Raw genomic sequence first — 25,871 nt, 5'->3', positions numbered from 1 at the left:
GACTAGCTGGCCTGGGAGCCTCTGTGAAATCTTTTGTCTCTGCTTTCTATACCGTAGAAGTGCTAGAACTACATATGGAATCATGTCTGGTCTTAGGTGAGTTCTGGAGATGTGAACTCAGGTCCTCACACTCGCACAGGAAGCATTTCACCCCCTGAGCCATCCCCCCAGCACAACGTCATTTTCCTTAGTCTTCCTTTAGTCAGTTACAGAGGTTTCGGTCACCATAATGTGTCACACATCGTTTCCTCAGGACTAGTAGTAACGAGTGCTTTCAGGATTCTGCTTTAACATCACCCTGGAAGCTTTCGTGAGATGCAGATTCTAGGATGCCACGTTTCTTCCCTTTCACTTCCTATGACAGCAATAAAGAAATAAGAGGGCTAAAATCCACAAATTATCTGTGTCACCCTCATGCCTACTCCCTTGTGGTTGGGAGGCAGTCAATTCTCCCCTGGAGAATTGCTGCTTAGGTAGAGACTGAAATCCTTAGCAGTTTTGCCTCGATAGGAAGTGAAGTCTAAGAAATCATATGATAATGTCCCTTGAAATGGGAACCACCCCTGGAGTCTCTGATCCTCCTGCACAAGCTGTGAACAGGCGAGAGTGAAAGGGGAGAAGGTGCTGGTTAGCCACAATACCCTCCTACTTACTAATAAGGGAGAATTTATACCAAAGGGCAAAGTTGAGAGCTAGATAATCTACTGACCATTTCCCCAGAAAAGGGCATCCTGCCCTCAATGCTGCAGGCAAGGCTCGTCTCCCCACACCACGGGAAGGGATAACTAGGAGCTCTGGTGAAGGAAGGAAGGTTGTGTCTAGGATGTAGACAAGAAGGAGTAAGTCACTTTTGCTTTCCAGTTGTGCTAATCTGATGGAAGTCTTCTGTTCTCTGGAGAGCGCAGGAAGATGGGGCTTTCAGCCTGTCAGCAGCCAGCAGGGATAGAGGAAGCAGGTCCTTCCTGTTTACCTGCGCCACCCACTGTCCATTCCTCCTCCAAATGTTTGATAGCTCAGAATTGTTTAGATGCTGGGGCATCAGACTTTCTGGTGGGAGTGATGCACGATGGGGTTTTACACATCTGCAAAGAAAAGTGAAATCTTCAAGTAAGTGGATGGAACTGAAAACAATTATGTTAAGTGAGGTGACCTGGACCCAGAAAGACAAATGCACAAGTTCTCTCTCATATATGGATCAAAGCTCCCAATCTCTACTTCTGTGTGTTTAACTTGGAGTTCTTGTAGAAACCAGGGAACCAAAACCAGCCACAGCGGGTGGGGGGTGTATGTGAAGGAAGGGGAATAACAGACCTTAGGCAAAGTGAAAGTAGAGAGGGAGGCCGGTTTAAGCAGGGATGGATGTTGGGGGTTTGTATGTCAAGAGAACCTCCTTGACGAGTTAATGCCTCCCTGAGTAAATCTTAGCCTTTCATACTTAATCTCTAGATGCTTGAACTGTTTGGAAAGGACTAGGAAGTGTGGCCTTGTTGGAGGTGGTATCACTTGGGGTAGAATCTGAGCTTTTAAAAGACTCTGTCTCTCCTACTGTGCTTCCCTTTCTGCCTCGCACTCGCAGATCCTGATGTGATCTCTCAGCTGTTCCGGCCACCATGCTTTGGGACTCTTCTTATAGACTCCAACCCTGTGAAACCATAAGCTCAATTAAACACCTTTCTGCCCCCATTTTGGAGACAGGATTTCTCTGTGTTAGGCCTGGTCATCCTGGAAATTGCTCTGTAGACTAGACTGGCAGAGAACTCGGAGGTCTTCCTGACTCTGCCTGCCTACTGCTAGGATTAAAGGTATGCACCACCACTCCTGGCTTAAGCTTTTATAAGTTGCCTTGGTCATGGTGTTTTATCACAGCAAAAAAAAAGTCACTAATGGAGTCAGATAATTAGTATTGCATAGATGTTTCGAAACTTCACATGATCATTTGTGAATGCAATAATGTGATTATTAGTTAATAAGATCTATCTATCTATCTCTATCTATCTATCTATCTATCTATCTATCTATCTATCTATCTATAAAACTTTAGAGGTTCCCCTTCTATAAATGATACAGGGGGAAATAGGGTCCCCCTTTGGGGTCCTCAGTCTCCCCAGAGAATTTATGAATTGCTCAAGTGGAAGTGGAAGGTCAACTTTATTAGAATGAAGCAGAGAAATGCCAATGCAGACAAGATGTACACCTAAGCAGCTGCCTGGAAGAGGAGGAAGGAAAGACAGAAAAAGCCATCGACGCTCACATGGAAGGCAGACACATGGAGGGGAGGGCAGCTTTAGAGAAAGCGAGAAAGCCCAAGATGTTGGGAAAAGTGTTAAGGAGAGCATCCCTAGGAATGAAAAGAAAAGGGAAAGTTAACCTTTCTGCCGGGGATCTTCCTGGCATCACAAGTACTGAGGAGGGACACAGAGCTGGATCAAGGACAAAGGCTGATGATCTATGACCTTGCACCTCTCTCTTACTGTTCTGAGGGCCAGAATCTGATGGCCTCTGGAAAGTTAATCCTTTCTTACTGCTCTGTGCTCATAAGCGCTGGTTTCTTATTCTGCGATTCTTTTACTATTTGTGCTTCAATAAATTCTGGTTTCTTACCATTTGTGCTTTAGTGAGCATTGGTTCTCTTCTCTCTATCCCAAGGACCTCTCACTGGCCAGGTGAGAGGCTTAAAACTCATTAACTCTTCATGAACCAGAGAGAAAAAAAGGAAAATAATTAAAAATGTTTACATAGGCAACATGCACAGACACATACACATTCACACACATATACACTCTGCTTGGGCCTGACAACCTGTCTTATCAGCTCCACAAGTGATTGTGCATACGTTCATACATACACATAGACCTACGTATGCATGTATAGGCAAACAGACATATACACACACACTTTTGGTGAATGGAGCAGAGCCCCCAGCAGCCACATTTTATTTTTTCTCTCAGCTTTTTTATATCTTCTTAGACAAAAGTTCTTTATAAAATTACTTCACAATAAAAATGTTACACAAAAGAGTTACAGAGGATGGTGATATCCAGTTTCATTCTATAAGTCCATTATAAGTTCAAAATAAGTTTCGTATGGCCTGGCTTCCTCATAGTGCACACCTGTGGCTTCATCCCTGGACCTGGCCTAGAATGAATGTTTCTTCTTAACCACATATTCTTTCTAAGCCTATTTCTCTTTTTAGTGTAATTGTTAAAGCACATTGTACTTTTTATTATGCAGTCTTTATTTACTCTTTTATGAGGAGTGGGCAATTCTATTCTTGATTCTAACTTTACTATATCTTTCTGGCAAAACAACCCAAAACCATCTCTTAAAATTATTTGAATCAAATCAGAAAATCTCTAAAGTTACTAATTCATCTAAACAGCATTGATTGACAAAGGTTCATCTTTATGTTGATCTGCAGGAAATTTGCTCAGTAGGGTGGGCTAATACCCAGGGGTCCTTGGGGTGTGTAATAGTGACAGTTAAGGCATACCAGCTGCAAGAAATAATCCTGGGATAAAGTCTCCAAGGACCCTTAGAGCTCATTGTAGGCCATGCAAAAATGGTGGACCACCTCTAGGAAGGTCCCCTGCTAGCTTTAGCCTCTCCTACACGGCTGCTCCTGGCATCTTTCCTGGGTAATTCAAAATAGCAGGCAGACGTTTTAGCTTTGCATGGCTGTGGCTGAGAAAATGCTGCAGTAGGGGCAGGGATTCTGGGAAGGAAAGAGTGTAGCATCTCATTAAAGAGCCAATGATTCCATCCATAAAGAGCATGGCTGAGGGTGGCACCTTAGAGTGCCTGAACCAGGCCATCTGGAATGTTAGGTCTATCCTCAGGCCTGAGATACTATGACCAGGAGTTTTTCTACTTTTGCAGAAACATCTTACCAGTGTACTAAGCTGTGAAACCATGAACTGTATGGACTGTCAAATTGTAACATGGTTACTAACAGTAAGCTATTGGAGATTACCAACCAAGCTATGATATGTCCACAGCATGGCTAACTGCTCATGGATCAATCTTAGAGAAGTATATTTAATAAAGTAGTTTTAATGAAGATAGAATGAAGCATGTCCTGTGTGGACACCGATGGTGTCAGAAAGAATGGGGTGGAGGGCAGGGGTGTTGTTGACGTAGGATACAGGATTGTTCCAGAAAAATAGGTTTAAAAGTGATCAAGGAGGTAAGCTATGTGTCAGTTACCTATGGGAGGATAAGACTGAAGTAGCCAAGGGGGATGAGCAGAAATGAGTGTTTTGTTTATTTTGAAGTTTTAACCATATGGACATTATTTGAAATATGAAAACAAACCCAGTCATCATGGTCAGCCTTGATTTAACCTTGGGTTCCACAGTATCTTCTACTCATAATCCCAGACAACTCATTTCTACTCCAAACCCAAAAGCACCTCTGGCTTGGGCTCCGTCCCAATCCATTCCCACTTCCAGGCTCTGCCTTTGTTCCTCAAAGCTGCCCAGAGTGTTTGCCCAGCCTTTCAGCTCTGTGGTCTCTAGTCTTCTCTATATTTGCCAATGGCTCTCTTGACCTCTGGCTTGGCCCTTCCTGTCATCCTTCTATGGAGCTAAGCCTTGAGCACACTGTTGGCATGAAGCCTCCTGACCCACCAGAGTTGCAAGTGGCTTCTCTTTGTCTGCAAGTTAGTCAAGGTTGGGGTTGGAGTACTGGGTGCCCCTTGGTTGGCTGACTTCCTGAGATGGGCATCTCTTCAGGTAAGCACAGGGTTTACAAACCCTTCATCGATGGAGTTGTTCAGAGGTGGTGGGGCTTCTTCACGTCTACAGTTGACCCAGTGTGTTCTGAGCCCTCACTTATTGCGACGAAGGAGAAATGAAGAAAAGCGCTTGCTGTTCTCTGCTTAATCAACAACCAGCCAGCCTAGGCACCATCTTTCCTACTCACCAGAAGACTTATGCCTAATATTTATTACTCGATCAGGTGAATCTCTGCAAGATTAGTCAAGCAGAGATATTTCCTGATGAACACACAATTATTTGTGTTTTAGTGAATATGTTTTTGCTTTAAAGAAAAATCACTGTATTTGGTTATACTCGTTTTACAAACTGAAAAGTACTTTTGTTAATATTCTATTTTTACGCTTCTGGAATGGGATATTGGGCGCCATGACTTCATCTGTAACCTGTCAGGTCTACTAATGCTTTCTCTGGAACCCCAGCGCCACCGTTCCTGTGGTGTATTTGATTAATAACCATCCATTGAAAAGGTGATTCTGTCTCCTAAATTGTATTTTAAGTGAGACCACACTTATGTCAGCTCTTGGGCACTTGAACCTCCCCTTTGTCCTTCTCCTCTTCCCTCTTGTCTCCCCCTGCTTCTCCCTCTCTTCTCTCTTATTTTCCTTTGTCCTTATTGTCCCTTTCTGTCCCTCAGTACTGAGGATTGCATCCATTGGCTGGTATACACTAGACACATGTTATACCACTGAGCTGTGTCCCCAGTCTTAAATAGCTTTTCACAAAGGTAAGGACACAGTGCCACTTCAACTGGGATATTTTCTAAAAAGACCAGAGCTACAAACAGATAGCACCCGAAGATCTCAGGGGACTCTTCCCAGAAAAGAGGTGTGCATGATTATCCTACCGTTAATATTATCCCAGGGAACATTCAGAACAGAAGGAACCTGCTTGCCACTCTCCTGCCACCACCCTGTACCCAACTTTTGAGGACCACATACCCTCTATTTTTTTCAGGCCTTTACGGGTCTCTAATCTGGGCACTCTTACCTACCTCAGGCCTACAGCAAGGTTGGGGCCTCATGGCGGGTGCTCTGACTTAGTCCACACAACTGCAGGAATGTTCCTAGTTGTAAGTTCTATCTAATTTAATATTTTTCAACTGTCAACATCATTTCATCCTCTTGAAGGCAAAGACGACACAAATAGAAATGCCAAGGAGGTTTGGTACTTTAGTAACCTAATATATTTAAGAGGGTACATTTCATAAAAGGATGCCGCGTGGCGCTTACCGTTTAAAAGATGCTTAACCCTTACAGTGCTCTCTCAACCATGGCACCATAACCCAGTGTGTAAAGCCAATGGCGGTGCTTTGAGTATTGAGTGAAATGCTCAGAGCTCCACAGGCTCCAACACCCTTTTCTCTCCCTTTTCAGTCTGTTGGCCCAGTGCATGGAGGAAGGTGACCTCGTAGGGCTGAGATAAAAGTAGGCCTTCGGGCCTTGGGCTAGACTTTGGGGTTCCGGGCTTGGTCCACAAGGATCATTCTGCTCCTTCCCGCTGCTGCTCCTGTTGCTGAGCTGTGGAAGCTCCTATTTTCAGCTCCACCTCGGCCTTGGCTCCTCCCTTAGCCTTAGATTCCCCTTAGCATCGACCTCTTGAAGTTCCTCCAACACGCTGCTCTGTCCATCCATTGCTCTTAAGTCTTTTCTGGTATTTGCTTCCCATGCACTAGGCCTGACCTTGCCTATTTCTAAGGCTGCTGGTGGGCTAATCATTTCCTCTGCACTGAAAATGAGATTCCCCGGGGAGAGTAAATTTGGCCTTTGTTCTCTCCTCACTGTGCTGGGGCTCCCTGCTTTGGGGAGCCCACAGCATGACTCCCAAGATTCCCAGGGAAGAAGCACTGCCTTCTCCTGTTATGCAGACCGCCCATCTTCCCCAGGGCTGTGTGCTGCAGAATAAAGATCTGAAATTCTGGTCCCTCACTTATATATACATCAGTAACTCAAATGGCTGTCCTCATAGGGACACAGACACGGAGATAAAGGTGAGAGTGCAGAATGATCATTAGGAACCCTAGGAACCATCAGCCTCGGAAGAAGGAAGCTGGGGGCAGAGGGAGAAGTTGCTTTCTCTGCAGTCTCAGTGACTCCACTCAGGTCTACGAGAGGGCTGAAGCCAGGACGGTCTATTACAGCTATCCTGACAAGGGCCAAGAGAAACACCCTTTATCCTGCCAATGGTTGAACTTGGGGTTGCCCAGCCAAGGTGTATAGATAAGGTACTTTTCGAAACAAGATGGAGCACGTCCTCCAGCTGGTGGTGGAGTCAGTCTTTCTGTCCTGAAGGCATCTCTGGAGGCCCATAGCACCTCTGTAGTTAGAGATTTCTTTCCTTTTCCCCCTGGTCTATGTTCCTTTGACTCAAGGGTAGACGTTGAGAAGCTGAAGTTGTATTTGCTACACCATGGAGGGAAGCCTGTGATTTAATATGCCAGGACTGGCCCTTGATATGTTAAATGGGAACTAAAAGAATTTATAAAATTGCTTCATTTCCAATAATGTCTGGCTTATAATTGATTATCTAACAGGAAGGCACTATTTTGATTTTGAGGACCTAACTCATCACCTTTTCCTCCCCTTTGCTGCTTTTCTGTTATAATTCTAATATCCCAACACATTGGGCTGTGTAATTTAGACTTAGGAGAACCTACTATGTACAGACACACAAGAGATACCACACACGTATTTTTGGAAATAGTTATTATCTATCTTCATAGATACTTCATTCTGGTCTAAGGCTACTTAAGGGGTGGGGGGAGGGCATCTTATTTTCATATTTTCTAATTTTCCTATTGTATTTGCCTTTGTCCAAGAGAAGTTCTAGGAAATCTACAGTTAGTATTTTAACACATTTACATAGACTCCTGTGCACTCATGTATTAGTTTTATGCATAAAAATTACTCCGGAATTTAGTAGCTCGATAGCAGATACAGTGCACACCTGGGGCAGGTCGAGAGCTCATTAGCAGCTTGGCTGCATAGTTACAGCTTCAGCTTTTCACTAGCAGGACTTTTGACACTGCTATAGAATGGCTTCTTTCCTGTGTGTGGGGCAAGGGAAGGTAGGAAAAGAGGAAGGGAAGGAGGGAGGAAGGGAGGGAGGGAGGGAGAGAGAGAGAGAGAGAGAGAGAGAGAGAGAGAGAGAGAGAGACAGAGAGAGAGACAGAGAGAAACAGAAACAGAGAGACAGAGAGACAGAGACAGAGACAGATACACAGAGACAGACAGAGATAGACACAGAGAGACAGATAGACATCCCCCTTCTCCTATCTCAAAAGTGAAAGACTATCACTTATGCCTTATGTGATTGGTCCCCAAGGTCAAACCCAGAACAGTAGGAAGCACTCCTCAGTGGTTTGAATGTCAGGAAGCTGGGGCCTCCAGGACCATCTTGGAAATTGGTTATAAACTCTTGGTACACTGGGGAAGACTTTGGTCTGAGAATCAGACATAGACGAAAACATTCCTTCCTGCTACTCACTAAATTAAATGAGGGCTTTAACGCCCTTTTCAGAGCAGCGCTGGGTAACCGTGAGATGAAGACTCAGGACGCCTTAACCACATGATGTACCTCCAGTCAAGGTGACAGCAGTAGTCATGCTGTTTTAGTTTTTCTTAAGAACCCAAACTTTTGAATTGAAATATTTATTTCCTTATTGGGAGTGTCTGAGTGTGGCACACGCGTGGACATGAGAAGACAACTTGTGGGTATCAGTTCTCTCTTTCCACCACGTGGGTCCCAGGGATTGAACTCCGGTTGTCAGGCTTGGCAGTGGGCAGGTTAGGTATTTTTTTGTCTTCAAGTTGACACAGAGTCCTGTGGAAAGAGGAAAAGTCAATTGAGAGAGAGGATTGCCCTTGTTGGCAAGCTTGTGAGGCATGACTGATGAGAGAGGGGCTCAGCTCACTGTGGGAAGTATTGCCCACAGGCTGGTGGTGGTCTTGGGTTAGGTACAAAAGCAAGTTGAGCGAGCCAGTAAGTAGCATCCTCCAAGGTCTTTGCTTCTGTTTCTACTTCCGGGCGGTTCCTGACTTAAGTCCTTGCCCTGACTCCCCTTCTTGATGGGCCGTTACATGTAAGGTGAAATACCGCCTTTCCTCTCAAGCTGCATTCAGTCACATTTTTATCACATTAATAGAAACCCTGAAGGAAACACTAGGCAGATGCCTTAATGGGCTGAGCCTTCTCACTGGCCTGGCTGTTGTGTTGTCAGTAAAGTTAGAACATTTCCCCATTCACATCCATCTGCATGAAGATACGGTCAACTTCAAAGCTCATGGATACACCAGGTACCGAGTTCAGGAACACACAGGAATCTACTAAATCTGAAACCTACATCCTCAGGGCTCCTGCCCCCATCCTGCCACCTTTGGAAGGGTGACAGACCCCAGGGGAAACAATTCCCGGTCCAGGTACCCTTCTCTTCTCCAATTTTTCTTTCCCAATAACAAGGAGAATTAGTCATCAGAATCCAATTTCTTCAGTTGTGTTTGCTTTGGTCCTAAAACAACCTTAGGGAAAGAGAACCAGGATTTGACTCTAATTTGTTGTAATCGTGGTTGATATTAACATTTTTTGAAGATTCGTAATTTTCCTGACAATATGTCAAGCCCACAAAGGAAAATGTATTCCAGGTTTTAGATTAAGTGTTTAAAGATACACAAGGGGGTTCGAGAATAATCAATCTCTCTCAGCTCTCAGGGATGCATGGAGCTTTTAGGCATGCCGGCAGGCCTTCAGATGCATCAGCAGCACGGAGGAGGGGAAAGCCAGATCAGTGGTTTAGTGGTAAAAGTCTTATTTGAGGTCTGCGCTTTCTGAAAACCCTCGTTGGGATGAGCACAGGTTTTAACTTGGTTTCTAATTGTCTCACGCAATCTAACGGTGATCTTCAATGGGAAACTCTAACCTTTCATACAACTAATAGGTAGGAGTTATTGTGTATATTGTGCAAACACATATCTTTGGAAGAAATCAAATAAGTAAAAAGGTTGAGCTTTCTATATAGAGAATTTAGTAAAGCAAGCCTGCCTTCCTTCCTTCCTTCCTTCCTTCCTTCCTTCCTTCCTTCCTTCCTTCCTTCCTTCCTCCTTTCTTTTTTCCTTCCTTTTTGCCTCCCTTCTTGCCTTCTTGTCTTCCTTCCTTTTTATTCAATGATTTTGATTTATTTAAAAATGATTCTCCACAGCATGGGTCTTTGGGAACCTTTCAATTATAGTAGGATGTGTGTCTACCTTTCTAGGAAAGAGTCTACCTGGTAAGGAGAGCTCTTTCTTGGTAAAGATGCTTATGCACCTGGTAAAGAGAGCCCAAGTTTGATTAGGGCTGATATTGAACCTGGACACCCTGCTACACATGAAATAGGCAAACGGGACCAGGGCATTTTGAAGCCTACAAGGCAATTCTAATGGGCATGTGCTGCGGAAACGAACTCACTTTAGGCGTCTTTGATGCATCGCCAAAGTTTAGCAGGCGCTACTGGAGAGATGACAAATTATTTACTTTCTTTTCAATACTTCATGTGAGTTTTCCTCCATTAGCTAATTCTCCTTAAAAGTGTCTTTCATTAAAAACTTGAAAGAATTAATGTTTTTCTAAAACTAACAAATAACTATTTCCATTTCACTGAGAGTAGAGATCCATACTAAGAAGAGTTTTTCTGGAAAGACTTTAGTTTAATTTTTTTCACAGAGTGAAATAAAATTAACACCTTTACTGCTTTGAATTCATAACTTAGGGTCACTTCTTAGGTAAGGAGAACACAAGGCTATTTAGAAAGATCACCTTTTTTTTGAAACTCAAACATTCTGATCCTAGAATCTAGTAATTTTCATTTTCTAGTAGTTTGCATCAGTTTAGAATTTTTTCATTAAAATAGTTTGGACTTCTTAAAAAAATGAAAATTCAGAAGTGAGAGAAAGAGCAGCTACTCCTTTGTTTAAACAGTTCTCTTTTTTTTTGCATTTGTAGAAACGTTTTCTTGGTTGTGTGTGTCCCATAGAAAGCTTGCCTGGGGAGTCCTCCAGGGTGGGAGCTCCACCGTGGTCTGAAGGCTTTGCTTTGAGTAGTAGCTACAGAAGCAATATTTCTGTTCTCATGTTTCTTCCAAATTCCATTGTGGTCAAACTTCTTATTTTGTTTGTTCCCCACTCAGTGTTTCTGAGTGTCATTTACTGAGGGAATGAATCTTCCCCTGACTCTTCTCACTAATTGGACACCGTACATTTCCAGAGTTCCAGTAGCCTCTGGGCTAGGTCACTTCTACCTTGACTCATGTCACTATTGGTAGTTATCGAGCCCGGGTTTGGTGCTTACCCACCTAGAGCATACCTTCAGGGGGTCTTTTAAACAAGAGCGCATGCCTGGGCTTGGAGCCTGTGCCTGTCTAAAATTCTCCCCATATATGGGAAGAAAGCAGTGAAATTGTGTGAGTGTCACAATACTGTGGTGTTGGCTTATCTGAGACTCCAGGAAGTCTAAGACCACAGGGAGGATGTCCCTTATTTTATCTCATGTGACTGAAAAGAAAGAGGCAGCAAGCCTTCCGGTGTCTCTTTTTGTAAAAATTAAAAATTATTTCTTTTATGTTGTATGTGCAAGAATATTTGTATGTTGGGGTTCATATGGAGGTCAGAGAACAGCTTGCAGGAGTCAGTTCTCTCCTTCCATCACGGGGGACCTGGGGATCAAACTCAGGTCCCCAGGCTTGGCAGCAGGTGTATTTTCTCAGTGATCCACCTCTCAACCTCCCCTCTTTATCTTTTGTAAGGACACCAATCCCATCAGGGGTTCCACTTTTGTGTCCTTATTATCCTCTGTAAGCCATGCCCACAAATATATGACAATGACATTGGGCTTCAGTATATAAGTAGAGGAACCCACATTTATATTGGTATCATACTGATACGTATCAATCGAGCAAAACATTACGAAAGGGTTCTCCATTCTTCCTTTTAGTAGAGATGTGTTAACAAGGATTATACTATTTCTACAAATTATGTAATACATCTTTGAGATGGACTCTTAAACTATTTTACTAAGTAGCTTTGGATGACCTTACTAGGTAGACCAGGCTGGCCTTGAACTCATAGAGATCTGCCTGCCCCTCTCAAGTGCTGGGATTTGGGACATCTACCACCACACCCAGTACATAATGTGTTTTGAAGTCAACATAATATGTTGAATATATAGTGAACATTTTATGGACACCTCTGCTCCCCCTCACTGTGTGCACACTGTAGATCTTTGACTTTCTTGTCCTCCAGTCTAAATCTTTAGCATCCACTTTTAGGAAGAAACTTGCTGGGCCCTTCTTTGGCTTTAGGGGTTCAAATATTTGAATCAGTGGGCAGTTTTGATAAAAGGATTAAGGGCCCCACTCACAACTTTCAATTTCACAGAGTAGAGTCTGGAGTGACACTTAAGACTGCATTTAGCAAGTTCTGGGTCAGCCCTGTTGGTGCTGCTCAGGGACTACATTTCCGAAGCACCTGCTTTAGGCAAACTGTGCTGAGATGTTTAGGGATTGAAGATTTATTTTGCTTCTTCATGGATTCGGAACACTTGGCCTGGAAGATGGTCTTCTGCGAAACGTTTACTCAACGTTTTAAAAGTAGCTTCTTCTCCCACAAAGAGATTTACTTGAGAGCAGACAGTTGGAGGAAAGATTTAGTCTGATAGAATATGTGTTTGTTAAGTATCTGCTTTGCACCAAGCATCCATTGGAAGATGCAAGCAGCAAAAATAAGCCAGGAGCACCTTCTCCATGGCTAAAAGCTCATGGGGAGAAGGGAAGAGAAAGGGAGAGCCAGCATTTACATCCTCTTGAAAGTTATGGTGAGAAATGGCCCAGTTTCTGCATCAAAGGACTTGACCAGAACAAACGGTGGATGCAGGCAGGAGCAAAGGTCTGGACTGACTCAGCTGAGTCTCGTGTGGACTGAGCATGAGCGAAAGCTGAAGACAGCTAGTCATGACTCTTGGTGATGTAGCAACAGGAACACGTGACTCCTGCTTCCGCTGAGTCACCCTTCACATCCCTGTCAATAATGATATGCACACAAAGAAAAGAATAATTCACTTAATCAAGGTCTTCTGTACCGCTAAAGCCTTCACAAACGGAGGGCCCATGGCCATGAGAAACTGCTTTTGCACTTAGGGTTGATGACGAATGGGCAGCCATGTGGAAATGTGTTTGAACTAAAGGGTCTGATGCTATAGTAACAGACTGAGGTGCCAACCCTGACCAGACCAGTGTGTGCAGACTCTTCTTGAACTCTCTGTGGTCTTATTACCTCCCAGGTATAGAGCAGAACTCCTCTGGAATGAAGGTATTCAAACAAGAAAAGAGAGAGGAAGTGTGGAACTTCTCCTCCTCCTCCTCCTCCTCCTCCTCTTCCTCCTCCTCCTCCTCCTTATTCTTTTTCTGTTTTATGATTTGCTGCTGGAGAGAGAAGGGCTGGTGTCTATGACCAACCTTGGGGAAAAGGAATTCTGGTTAATTTTATTTTACTAGTTTTTGGGGTGAAAGAAAGACAAGAGATAAAAGGGCAGGGATATGTCCAGGAGACATTTCTTTTGAGGCCACTCTGTACCCTGAAGTTCAAAGTATTCAATGTCAAGTTCCACACTTCATATATCACATTCAGAATGACCAAGTAGTCAGTGATAGAAAACAATGCCTATCAATCAGCTACCCCAGGCAAAAAGAAGAAATCGTTGGGATAGCCCTGGACCATTAAGCTTAAGGTTGACAAGCATGTTCTGCAGAATGAATATTTTCAGCCTTTGGAGCCATATGGTCTCTGACACGGTGACTCAACTCAGTCTTCACAGTGTGAGAACAGCCACAGGCAATTCATAAACTGACGAATGTCTTTGCAGCTGTGTCTCAATAAAACTTTATTCCCATAAATATGCTGTAGCCAGATTTGACCCTTGGGGCTCTTTGGACAGCCATTTAAAACAATTCAAGGAACCACACTATAAAAAGGTTCAAACGAGGAGCTCAGTTTAGGTACAGTCAGAACCCATAGTTTAAATGCCCACTGTCTTCCGTTCTTCTCTCTAATATTCCTGACAAAAGCAACATGTGAGAGGAAGGGTGTACCTTGGCTTACAGTTCCAAGGGATGTAGTTAAATCGTGACAGGGAAGGTAGGGGACAGAGATAGGACGCAGCTGGCCATGGTGCAGAAGCAGAGGGCAGTGAGTCCTCATGCTGTGTTACCTTTCTTCTTTATATTCAGTCTGGAAATTAGGGTCATTCTTCCTATCTCAGCTAACCCGATCTCATGGGCGTGGCCAGAGACCTGTCTTCCAAGTGACCTAGAGCATATCAAGTCAATATAAAACATCACAGGTATGCTTAGTGTTCCATTCATTCTTCTCTGTCTGTTACCTCTCTCTTTCTCCCTCCTCTCTGTCTCCCTGTCTGACTCAATTATAAAAAGCCATGTTGGCTGTGCAGACTCTGGACTTGGGGAACAAGGGTCTATGCAAATCCCACACGGCAGCTGTGAGGTGGTAGAGCCACTCTTCCTCCTGACTCCAAAGCCTGGGCTCTGAGCTTCATGATCCTTTCTGCCTCCTGATTATTGACAACGGATTACAGTAAGCAGCATCCATGCCAAGCCCTCAGGGAGCTGTCCATCTTCTCCCTGGAGTGTGGGGTTGCTGGCCTTCCTTGGTAACTGTCCTCATTTTAAAGAGAGGCCGGGATGCCAATCAAGTATTGTAGATACTCTCCTCTCTTTAACAGCTTTCCTGGTTGGAGCCATCCTTGCTGTCTGGAACTCTGCATCTACCTTGCTCACTCTAAACATGAGGCCTCATTTTCTTCTGGAGGAAGAGCCCCAGTTTCCTCCCCTCCTCATAAAATGGCTGGAACACTGATTTCCTAAGGAAATTACAGAAAACTGGGTGTTTCAGCTTCGATAATAAAACCACTCCTGGAAGCATCCTGGGTGAATTCCTTGTCTCTCAGGATCACTCAGGTATGGTCAAGTGGAAGAGAAGACTTTACTGAATGCCATTTGTAATCAGGCTGCAAATCGTCCACTGGGCTAACCACCCAATCAGCTGACAAGGACTTTCATCTCCCCTCCGTCTCCCTCTTCTGCCCAACCCCCATATGTGTGCATTATACATTTGAATGAATTGCCACTTCCTTTGGGGGTGGAGTGGAGGTAGTATGGTTTGAAATTTGATGAAAAATATGTACTTATAGAATGTTCATGTCTTGAAAAATAGATCACATTGGATCTTGTGAACAATAAAATCAACAGAATTTTGCTTGTTACTGTGTCTAAGGAAAAACTTTTGTGGAATTAGGGGTGAAAAATTAAAGAGATAGAAAATTAGTGAAGAAAAATGAAATAGCATTCACTTATATTTCCCTTGCCAAATACTGAGGTGACTATGGCTGATTTCTTTGTTTTCATTTTCTTTCCAAACAGCAGAGACAGATGGGTAGACCTGTGTCCCAACAGCCTCTTATGCATGGCAGGCTTTGTTGTCTGCTTTGTCCCTCTAGGAGGCAACAGGCTCTAGACTAAAGCAGGGGTTTGGGATTGTACTCATGTGGTATTGGGCCTTTTATGAACCCTTCTGAGTCTAGGTCTCTCCTTAAGTGAAACAGATTTCTAAATTCCTTGGCATCCTGGTTCAAGATTTATAGCTTTGGTGCAAACTTCCTTGAACACACGATCTGAATGGCATCTCCCCGCCTCCCCAACGGCTCACTGTTCTGTTGATTTTTGTCATGATTGTATTTTGCTCTCTGTGTGTCCAGACTACAATGTAAAGTCCTTGAGGGAAAGCACTCATCCGGTGTTGAAGATTTGTCCGCCTAGGCTGTAAACATTCTGTAAAGCTTTGTTACACGAATGCGTGGCTGAATGACTCAAAATCTTCTCCATGCAGTCACTTTCCTGGGAATTTCAGACCTGCTTAAGATACAATAAAATCTTGAAGTATTCCATCTGTGATAGTTTGATTCTGTATGTCCCCTGTAGGCTCAGAGGTTTGAATGATTGGTTCCTAGTTGGTGGCACTGTTTGAGCAAGTGTAGGAAGAGGGGCCTTGCTAAAGGTCACACTTGCTAAAGGTCACACTTGCTAAAGGTCACAAAACAGCTTTTTTGTGGGATTGTAGAACATTTGGGACATGGGGTTGATTGGGTAGTTTACTAGGGGAGGAACTTGAGGGGTAATAGCCTGGCTTTGGTTATGAGGTAGCCCCCTGCCTTATGTTTCCAAAGAGAGGAGAATTTCTGTCATATGCTCCCACCATTGTACATCCCCCCATCTCTTCTCAACTATGATGGAGTATATCACTGAAACCGAGAACCAAAATCAACCTTTCTTGCCTTTAGTTGGTTCTATCCAGCATTTAGTCATACCGACTCAAAGGTTATTGATGTAGGCCTCAACTAATGTCACTTGTTTTATAAACATGGGGTTGAAACGATCGTAGATTAAAAAAGCAGGAGAGAAGGAGAAATTCCCATGGTAGTGAGTAGACTGGAGACCACTAAGCATGGAGGAATACCTAAATTACCGAGTCCCCAAAGTCTGGCTAGCCTAGGAGGGTACAGAGTTCACTGCAAGCTCAAGATCAGGAGGATGATTCCAGGAGGAATAACTTAGCAGAACAAACTCTCTTTCTTTTAACTTGGATTTACCGAAACTTTTCAATATCATGATGTCTCATTGGTTAGGGCCTGACCCATTGGTGTTCTGTTCAGGAAACTGTTTTCTGTGCTAATGCATTCACGGCTAATCTCCATTTTCTTTTTATAAGGTTCTGTGTGTCTGGTTTTATATAGGAGTCTTTAATGAACTTAGACTTGAGTTTTGTGCAGGATGAATGATATAGATCAATTTGTATTCTTCTATGAGCTGACATCCAGTAAGATCAACACTATTTGCTAAAAATGCTTTCTTTCCTTCATCTTGTATTTTTGGCCTCTTTATCAAAAATTAGATGTCTATAGGCAAGTGAATTTGTGCCCGGACCTTTGATTTGATTTCACTAGTCAACCTGTCTTTTTGTCCAATACCATGCAGTTTTTATTACTATAGCTTTGTGTAAAGCTTGAAATCAGGAAGATGATACGGGCAGAAGTTATTTTTTGTGCAGAATTGTTTTAGACAACCCTTCTGTTTTTGCTTTTTTTTTTTCCTTATGAAGTTGAGTATTATCTTCTCCAGGCCTGTAAAGAATCCTGGTTGACGTTTGATGGGGATTGCGTTGAATCTGTAGATTGCTTTGGTAGCATGGCTACTTTTACTGTGTTAGTCCTACTGATCCATGAACATAGGAGATCTTTACAAGTTCTGGTATACTGCCACTCTATCCGAGATCACACACGTTCCCAGAAGCCCAGGTAATCCTATGTTCCCATGTTTTCAAACTGCCAACACTTCCTGAGAGCAAGTCCAGCCTACCTGCAATATCACCCACTCTTCTCTATAGCATAGCTCCACCCACAATTCTGGCTGGAAGCTTGTGTGTGTGTGTGTGTGTGTGTGTGTGTGTGTGTGTGTGTTTAATACCATGAAATTGCAAGAGAAAGGAGGGGTATATAGGAGTGTTTAATGGAGAAAATGTCAGGAGAGAACGATGAAATTGAATTATAACTCAAAAATTAAGAAATAAAAGCAATGCTCTAACAACAACAACAATGATGATGATGACGACGGCAGCGACGACGACGACGACGACGACGACGACGACGACGACAACAACAACAACAACAACAATGTCCCAAAGTATCCAGTGCCTCGAGTTCTCCACCCATTGTGACAATTTGGATTCTGGCTTGTGTGACAGATTTGGGTGTGTGGTTTGTTGGGAGGTCAGTGACTTAAGGGCATGAATGTAGCTGTACCTTAGACAACTGGTTCTTCACTGTTTTCCACGTAGAGTCCAAGACTATTCTTGACTTCTTGTTTTATGGATAAGAAGTAGAAAAAGAGACAAGGAAAGGTAATATAAAATAAATTCCATTAGACTGGTAACTCTGGCTGGGGCATCATGACTTCAGCTTGTGAACACAGGAGCACAGGGAACAAAAGGCTTAGGAAGGCCAAGCTGGTACAGTTGAGGCTTCCTCTCCCAGGTGTGGGGGAGTGTGTGAACCAGAGCATGCTGTTCATATAAAGTTGGATTTCCCTTCCTTCACAGAAAGCACAGCTATGAAACCCACAGAGCTGGGCAAATTCTTGGGTAGGGACCCACATAGGTAGCAATAATCCTCATTTTTCTAGTCAAAAATAAACTGCTAAGCATCATCATACTTAAATACAATGTCTTTGGAGGTGTGTTTGGTCCTGTGTGTGTGTGTGTGTGTGTGTGTGTGTGTGTGTGTGTGTGTATCATGTTTGACACTGCTTTGCGAGGGTTTAAGTATTCCATAATAATCAAAGTCTCTTAGGCAGTCTTTGTTCCTGTAAGTAATTTCAGCTATGAACTCAACCAGAGTTAAGTACTGCATTTGGGCAAGAAAATAAGTTACTTTAGGATTTATTTGTTATATGCTAATATCCCAGGGAGAAACATATTTCTAGGCAAGGAACAAAGGAGCAACGGATGTTCATGCAAAGGCATTTTTCCAGCAGCCTTTCACCATTCAAGGTTCCCGATCTTTTCTTGTGTTGCTACGAATGAGCTTGGAAGAACCATCCTTTTTAAAAAAAATGTACACGAGAGTGTATGGCTCTTTTAATGTTCAGTTTGAAAAGCCAACCATCTGACTGAGTCTGGGGATCCCATTGGAAGAGTTAGGGGAAGGACTGAAGGAGCTGAAGTGGACCGCAACCCCCATAGGAAGAACAACAATATCAACAAACCAAAAACAGCCCCCCCAAAGCTCCCAGGGACTAAACCACCATCCCAGAAGTACACATGGAGCGACCTTGACTCCATCTGCACATGTAGCAGAGGATGGCCTCGTTGAGCATCAGTGGGAGGAGAGGACCTTGGTCCTGTTGTCCCAGGGTAGGGTGATACTAGAGGGGTGAGGTGGAAGTGGGTCTGTGGGTGGAGGAGAACTCTCTTAGAGGCAGAGGGGAGAGCAAAAGGGGTGGGGGGTTTGCTGAGGGAAGACCTACCTGAAAGGAGACAACATTTGGGATGCAAATAAATAAAATAACTAAAAATAGAAAGAAAGAAAGAAAGAAGAAAGAGGGAGGGAGGGAGGAAGGAAGGAAGAAAGAAAGAAAGAAAGGTAAATATTAGCCAAGGACTACATGGCTAGAATTGAGACTGGATGAGGCAGTGGTGATGGACCATGACCCCAGGGATTTATTGTCCTCTGGGGTAGACAGGAGAGACTCGAGGAAGCAAATGACCTAGCACAAAGCCCAGAAATGATTACGCGCATGGCATGGGACACTCCTGAGAGAAAATTAAGTTTGTGGCTGTAATTTTTCTATTTTATGCCTTGGGCTCTCTGTCCACTGTTTTGAGAATTCTCTTTGATTCTTTTTCAACACATCTTGTACTTTCACAAATGTGGTCTGTGGTCTGATTACTTGCCCAGTTCCCAGGTAAATCTTGTTTAAGCCCTCTGTGTTGTATAGGCCTGTTTAAGAATCATCTCACCTGACATTAAATATCATGTTCTCCGCTCAAAGTGATGACACAGTCCTGTAAGTCTTAGCCCTGGATGGCTGAAGCAGGAAAATTCCCAGGTTCTCTGTCTGTCTGTCTGTCTGTCTGTCTGTCTGTCTTCGTCTCTTCCACCCCCTCTTTGTGGTGTGTGTGGTGTGTATGTGTGAGTATGTACCCCCCACTTTGTGGTATGTATATGTGTGTATGCATAGGTACACAAGAAACTTGCACACATGTGGAGTGTAGAGGACAACACTGTGTGTTGGCGACATCTACATTTTGTTGCTTTTGAGGCAAGCAAGGTCTTTCAGCTCTCATCTGCTTGCAGTGGGGGGGGTGTTGTTCTGTTTTAGGTTGGTTGGACAGAGGGTCTTTGGGGATCCCCGATCTCTACCTTCCCAGTATTGGGGTTACAGGCATGTGCCATTAGACATGTTTTTTTTTGTTTGTTTTGTTTTCTTTTGAGACAAGGTCTTGCTATGTAGCTTTGGCTAATGTGGTACTTCCTCTGTAGACCAACCTGGTCTTGAACTCACAAAGATCTTCCTGCCTTTCCCTCTCAAGTACTGAGATCAAAAGGCATGCACTACCATGTCAGATATACACCTGGGATTTTAACTTGGGTTCTAGGAATAAACCAGGCCCTCTTGCAGGCACTTTGGTAACTGAGCTATCTATCCCCAGCCTCAACCCCATCATCCTAGAAGCTAGCAGGTCTGAAGCCAGTGGGTAACATAGCAAGAATACACCTAAAACAAAGTTTAAAAGTATGTTCAAATATCTCATTCTCTTGAGAATTTTTTCCAAAAGAATTTTTATTATCTTTGCTTTTAAAACAATTTGACTAACTGTAAGACAATTTCTTGGTGATTTCAATTTCTGTGCAATCACTTCAAGAGTTTTTCAGTCTGTGTGTGCGTTCCAAAACATACATTGAAGAAAAGTATACCCAGAATGTTTCTAAATAGGATACATTTTTTATGAAATTAATTCTACCTGTCAAAGAATTGGCATGATGTTAGAGTTTGTAGACATTTAATTAAATAGTAGTTAAATCCAATTTTGCAGTTTTCTTTTATATTTTAAAGTATTTTTTCCAGCCCTCAAATGTTTCACAGATGCTGAAGTCACATCACCATGTGCAGACTTGAAATACCATGGACCAAGAAAATAAGAACAGAGCCTACCTTCCTTGTTGATAATGGCGGGGACAGGGGGTTCACTGCAAGAGTGGTCCTTACTTACTGTCACTTCAGCCACTGGACTGGGCTACTGCCTTTTGTCCTAGGGAGCAACTGGGTTTGTAGCTTTGGACAGCTATGGGGAGAGCGGCTTCTTTGATAGTCGAGTGGCTTTCTCCTCATGGTTAAATGGATGTTTTTGACTCTTATTGCACATGGTAAGGAGCCATAGAGACAACCGCCCTCAACGTGGGGCTTAGTTCTGTTAAATACTTAAATATTCAGACTTCATCCTAGGTAGCACATATGGGTAACTATATAAACTCATGAATATGTGATCTCAGTGTTTTTAATATTATTGTACAGTTGGGCCAACCGAGAGCCAGAGGGAGTCATATTAGATTCAAGTGCCCAGAGGTAGGTAAAGGAGTAATTGATATTATCTTACATTGTTAACCGGCTTCTTTTCTATCTTGGTTTTGTTATTGTTGGTATAAGAATAAATGTATCGCAGGGAAGAGAGAGGCAAAGTTTAAAACAGAGACTGAAGAAACACCCATTCAGAGTCTGCCCCACATGTGGCCCATACATATATAGCCACCCAATTAGACAAGATGGATGAAGCAAAGAAGTGCAGACCGACAGGAGCCGAGTGTAGATCGCTCCTGAGAGACACAGCCAGAATACAGCAAATACAGAGGCGAATGCCAGCAGCAAACCACTGAACTGAGAATAGGACCCCCGTTGAAGGAATCAGAGAAAGAACTGGAAGAGCTTGAAGGGGCTCGAGACCCCATATGTACAACAATGCCAAGCAACCAGAGCTTCCAGGGACTAAGCCACTACCTAAAGACTATACATGGACTGACCCTGGACTCTGTCCCCATAGGTAGCAATGAATATCCTAGTAAGAGCACCAGTGGAAGGAGAAGCCCTGGGTCCTGCTAAGACTGAACCCCCAGTGAACTAGACTATTGGGGGGAGGGCGGCAATGGGGGGAGGGTTGGGAGGGGAACACCCATAAGGAAGGGGAGGGGGGAGGGGGATGTTTGCCCGGATACCGGGAAAGGGAATAGCACTCGAAATGTATATAAGAAATACTCAAGTTAATAAAAAAAAAAAGAATAAATGTATCATTAGTTTTGTATGCGTGTGTGTGTGTGTGTGTGTGTGTGTGTGTGTGTGTGTGTGTGTGTGTGTGTTTTCATGTGTAAGGTGGTAGGGGCGTCTGTTGTTCCATGATACCATGGCATTCTTGTAAAAGTCAGAGACAATGTGAGCGATAGTCTTCATGTTTCCCTTTTTTTGAGGAAAAAGCTCTTGTTATTTAACATAATGCACATCTGGCTAGTTTCCTCTAATCCACCCCAGCTTTGGGGGGTGTTTTTGTCTCTGCCTCTTGTCTCAGTGTAGCAATGATATATATGTATGGCTTATATGGCCTCTGGGCACTTAAACTCAGGTCTCCATGCTACATACAAATCACTCTACCCTCTGAACCATCGCTCTAGACTCTAATGACAAACCCTCGGGTTTATCAATATCTTAAAACATGTTTACATTCTTACTATGTTTGCTTTGGGGACCATCATGGTGACAGCAGTTGACCACTGCTCTCCGTAGCTCTTTCCGCTTCTCACCCTTGGTTTGCTACCATTTAAGTAAACATAACAAGGAGAAACAGAAAGGGGAATTGTGAGCATTCTCTCTTATGTTTTCACTTTGAGAGAGACGCCATTGAGACTGATGCAGCGTCTAGGGTGCTTTGCTCCATCACAGCTAAGTCGCTAGCTCTGTTTTATTCACATACGTTCTAGTGTAGAAATGTTTGGAATGCTTCTTAGGATTTTCCATGTCTCTCTACTTCTAGAGTACTACGTTTTCAAACCCTGGGAAACTACCTGGAGGTTTTTGAGGCTCTTTTTTTCTGGTGGGCAATTGGGATTTGGGGTTCCGAGTGAGGGCACTTTCTGCGAAGCAAAGCAACTTGCTCATTTCAGATGCACTGTCTTCCTTTACCTTATTAACATGCTGCAAAGGAGGGAGGCCTCCGGGCTTTCGTGAAATCTCATTCTTTGCTCCATGTGGTACTAAGTAACATTTCACCTTAGCAGAAAAGTCTCGTCTATTTTTGTAATCCACCTGGCAAAAATGAAAGCAGAGATTCGTCCTTTCCCCTCTCTCTGTGACCTGTGGTGGGGAGCGTAGGATCGGAGGGCTGGTGGTAGGGCCAGCCTCTTGGAGACGGAGGGTGGGGGGAGAAGGAGGAATGGGATGAGGAACTGTGGGAGGGTGGACCTGGAGGGGGATAACAGCTAGACTGTAAAAAAAGAAATAATAATAATAATAATAATAATAATAATAATAATAATAATAATGAAATTAAAAAAGATGAACCTGACTTAGGCTTGGTTTCAGCTTTTGGGATACTTTTACTCTGTTGAAAGCCCTCTACTGGCTGAAAGCCACACGGCCCCAGACATCAACCGCAGACATCACAGGCCAAAGAGTTATGTTTCTTCCTTGCCTTGTTCTAACACAGTTAATACCACCCCCAGACTGCAACGTCTTCTTCAGAAAATTGGACCAGCTTAGAAATCTCAAAGACCAGGCTTAACTTTCTGGTGATATCTAGAACAAAACCTTTGTTAAGCGAGTTGTTCTTGCCTCTTGTTTCCTAGATTGTGGCTCTGATGGCAGACAGCTCTGTTTTGTTTTATTACTATTATTTAATCTTTTTTTTCTTTTACACTCCAGATTTTCTCCCCCTTCCTGGTCCACCCTCTGAGTGTTCCATATCCTGTACCTTCCCCCTACCCCTATCTCCACGAGGATGTCCCCACCACTCCCACCCACCTCCTCACTAGACCTTCCCACTCCCTGGGGCCTCCAGTCTCTTGAGGGTTAGGTGCATCTTCTCTGACTGAACCCAGACCCGGCAGTCCTCTGCTGTATATGTGTTGGGGGCCTCATATCAGCTGGTGTATGATACCTGGTTGGTGACCCAGCGTCTTAGAGATCTCGGGGGTTCAGGTTTATTGAGACTGCTGGTCCTCCTACAGGGTCCCCCTCCTCAGCTTCCTCCAGCTTTTCTCTAATTCCAGCTTCTGCCCATTGGTTGGGTGTCAATATCTGCATCTGACTCTTTCAACTTTTTATTGGGTCTTTCGGAGGACAGTCATGATAGGCCCCTTTTTGTGAGCATACCATAGCCACAGTAATGGTTTTAGGCCTTGGCACATCCCCTTGAGCTGGATCCCACTTTAGGCCTGTCGCTGTATCTCCTTTTTCTCAGGCTCTTCTCCATTTTTGTCCCTGCAGTTCTTTCAGAGAGGAACAATTATGGGTCAGAGTTTTTGACTGTGGGATGGCAACCCCATCTCTCACTTGATGCCCTCCTGTCTTTCTGTTGGAGGTGGACTCTACAAGTTCCCTTTCTCCACTGTAGGGGATTTCATCTTTGAATCCTGAGAGTCTCTTACCTCCCAGGTCTCAGGTAAATTCTGGAGGATCTCTCCACCTCCTACCTCCTGAGGTTGCCTGTTTCCATTCTTTCTGTTGGCCCTCAGGGCTTTGGTCCCTTTTCCCAACCTAATACCTTATCATGTTCCCCTCTTCCCCTCCCTGTCCCCCTTTCTACCCAGGACCCTCCCTCCCTCCCTGCTCCTGTGACTGCTTTGTTCTCCCTCTGAAGTGGGATTGAGGTATTCTTACTTGGGCCCTTGAACTCAGTCATTTCAATCAAGACTGGCTCTTAAAGATTCAGACATTCAAGCTCTGCTTCCAAGAGTCATGAACCACTCAGTGCTCCCCCTTTTGCCTCCTCCCATTGGCTTGCTGATGCTTCTGTAAGGACATCTACGTGTGAACGTAACCGTTTATCACTTAGGAAGGGTCAGTGGGAAGCTTGGTACAGGCTGACCTGTACCGTGGACTGAAGGACCAGGGACGACTTGACTAATTCATCTGCGGGTGCACCGATGCATTACAAACTGGCTTAAAGACAAGTCCAGGATATTGGCTGGTATAATTAGAAGCCTGGAGAGTACAGGCCATACACGACTGGGTCCAGGTGCTCAAAAGATGGGTTCAAGACTATGTCTGTTTGCTCGCTGCTGATCCACATTGATTCCGTTCTCCTGCAGGTTTACCCAGGTTAGCTTCAACACGCTTTCCCCAAGGTCATTTCTTAGTTGTTTTTTTCCCCCTCTCCTCATAGAAGGGAGCTGAATGCACTTCCTCACTTTCATATGAGTTTGCTCCCCATCAAAAGTCAGATCTCCATGGAAAGCTTCCCTAAAAAACCCTCTTCTCACCGGATCAGAGAGCTTCAGTTGAATTACTGCTCTCTGGCTTCCAGGAGGTTGGGCGTAGCTTTCCAGGACTGTTTGTTGGTAACCGTAACCTTACTTTGTATCTGTTTCTGTTTTACCCAGATACAAAGTCTCCACTGATTTCCCATTCCCACAGCCTCATTTGAAATGCTGGGATCCAGAATGACAGTAATTTAGTACAAACCAGGTTTGTTTTCTAACTGCCCCCCCCCACCCAGGATGGTGCTGGGAGATGGGTGTCCCCTCTACTCATGCCCTTCGACCCTGCCCCTGCCCACATGTAGCACATAGGGCTTCATGGACTCTGCCCACAATCAGCCCTGAAGCAGTCACTTGAGCAGGGAATGAGTTCTGAATGGTGACTGCAGCAGCAGAAGCTAGGAAGGGGAGGAAAGTGAACCAGGGCAGAAAGCAGCCAGTGTGATTCTGAGCTTAGCAGAACTGGCTTCAGTTCCCCAGAATCTACCAACTTGAGCCCCACCTCCCTCCCTCCCCCCATCTCTTTGCCACCCCTCCTCCAAACCAGGGAGGAATAAATGGGAACTGTATATTTATAATGAGGGAAAATAGAAACATTCCTTCTCAGGGAGACAGCAAAACGCCTATCATTGTTTATGCGAGGCTCCAAGTGTGCCCCTGTAATAGAGCCATACAGTATTCTGTCTTGGGAGGGAGAGCAAGCACGCGCTGTACTTGTTGCTATGGTAGCCGGGCCATTTTAATAACCGAGAAGACAAGTTGTTGGTTTATCTGCTCTTTTCAGGAACAGCTGCAATTTCTTTCCTTTCCCCGGGATTTGTTGTTCTTTGACATTGCAGACCTCTCTTGGGCCACTTCATTCTCTATTCTCCTACAAACACAGAACTCTATCTTTTGTCTTGTTTGTATAAGCAAGTAGTTGTCTCATACTTACTAAAGTCGTGAGGCTTGGTGGCCTTGGGTTGGCAGCTGAACTGTGCTCAC

At 44.0% G+C, this 25,871-nt stretch overlaps 1 long non-coding RNA gene across 1 annotated transcript; it reads right to left on the bottom strand.

The window, feature by feature from the left end:
- Positions 1–568: 568 nt before the first annotated feature.
- On the bottom strand, positions 569–5,882 carry LOC120098089 (uncharacterized). The gene is made up of 3 exons (XR_005496015.2): positions 5,767–5,882; positions 2,602–2,688; positions 569–1,082 (listed from the first exon to the last, which is right to left on the bottom strand). It is a non-coding gene; the product is annotated as an uncharacterized LOC120098089 (long non-coding RNA).
- Between the last annotated feature and the right edge of the window lie 19,989 nt (positions 5,883–25,871).

The sequence above is a fragment of the Rattus norvegicus genome, chromosome 1, assembly GCF_036323735.1.
Source record: "Rattus norvegicus strain BN/NHsdMcwi chromosome 1, GRCr8, whole genome shotgun sequence".
NCBI lineage: Eukaryota > Metazoa > Chordata > Mammalia > Rodentia > Muridae > Rattus > Rattus norvegicus.
The sequence above is the reverse complement of the archived record's forward strand: the minus strand, read 5'-3'. Positions and strand labels throughout refer to the sequence as shown.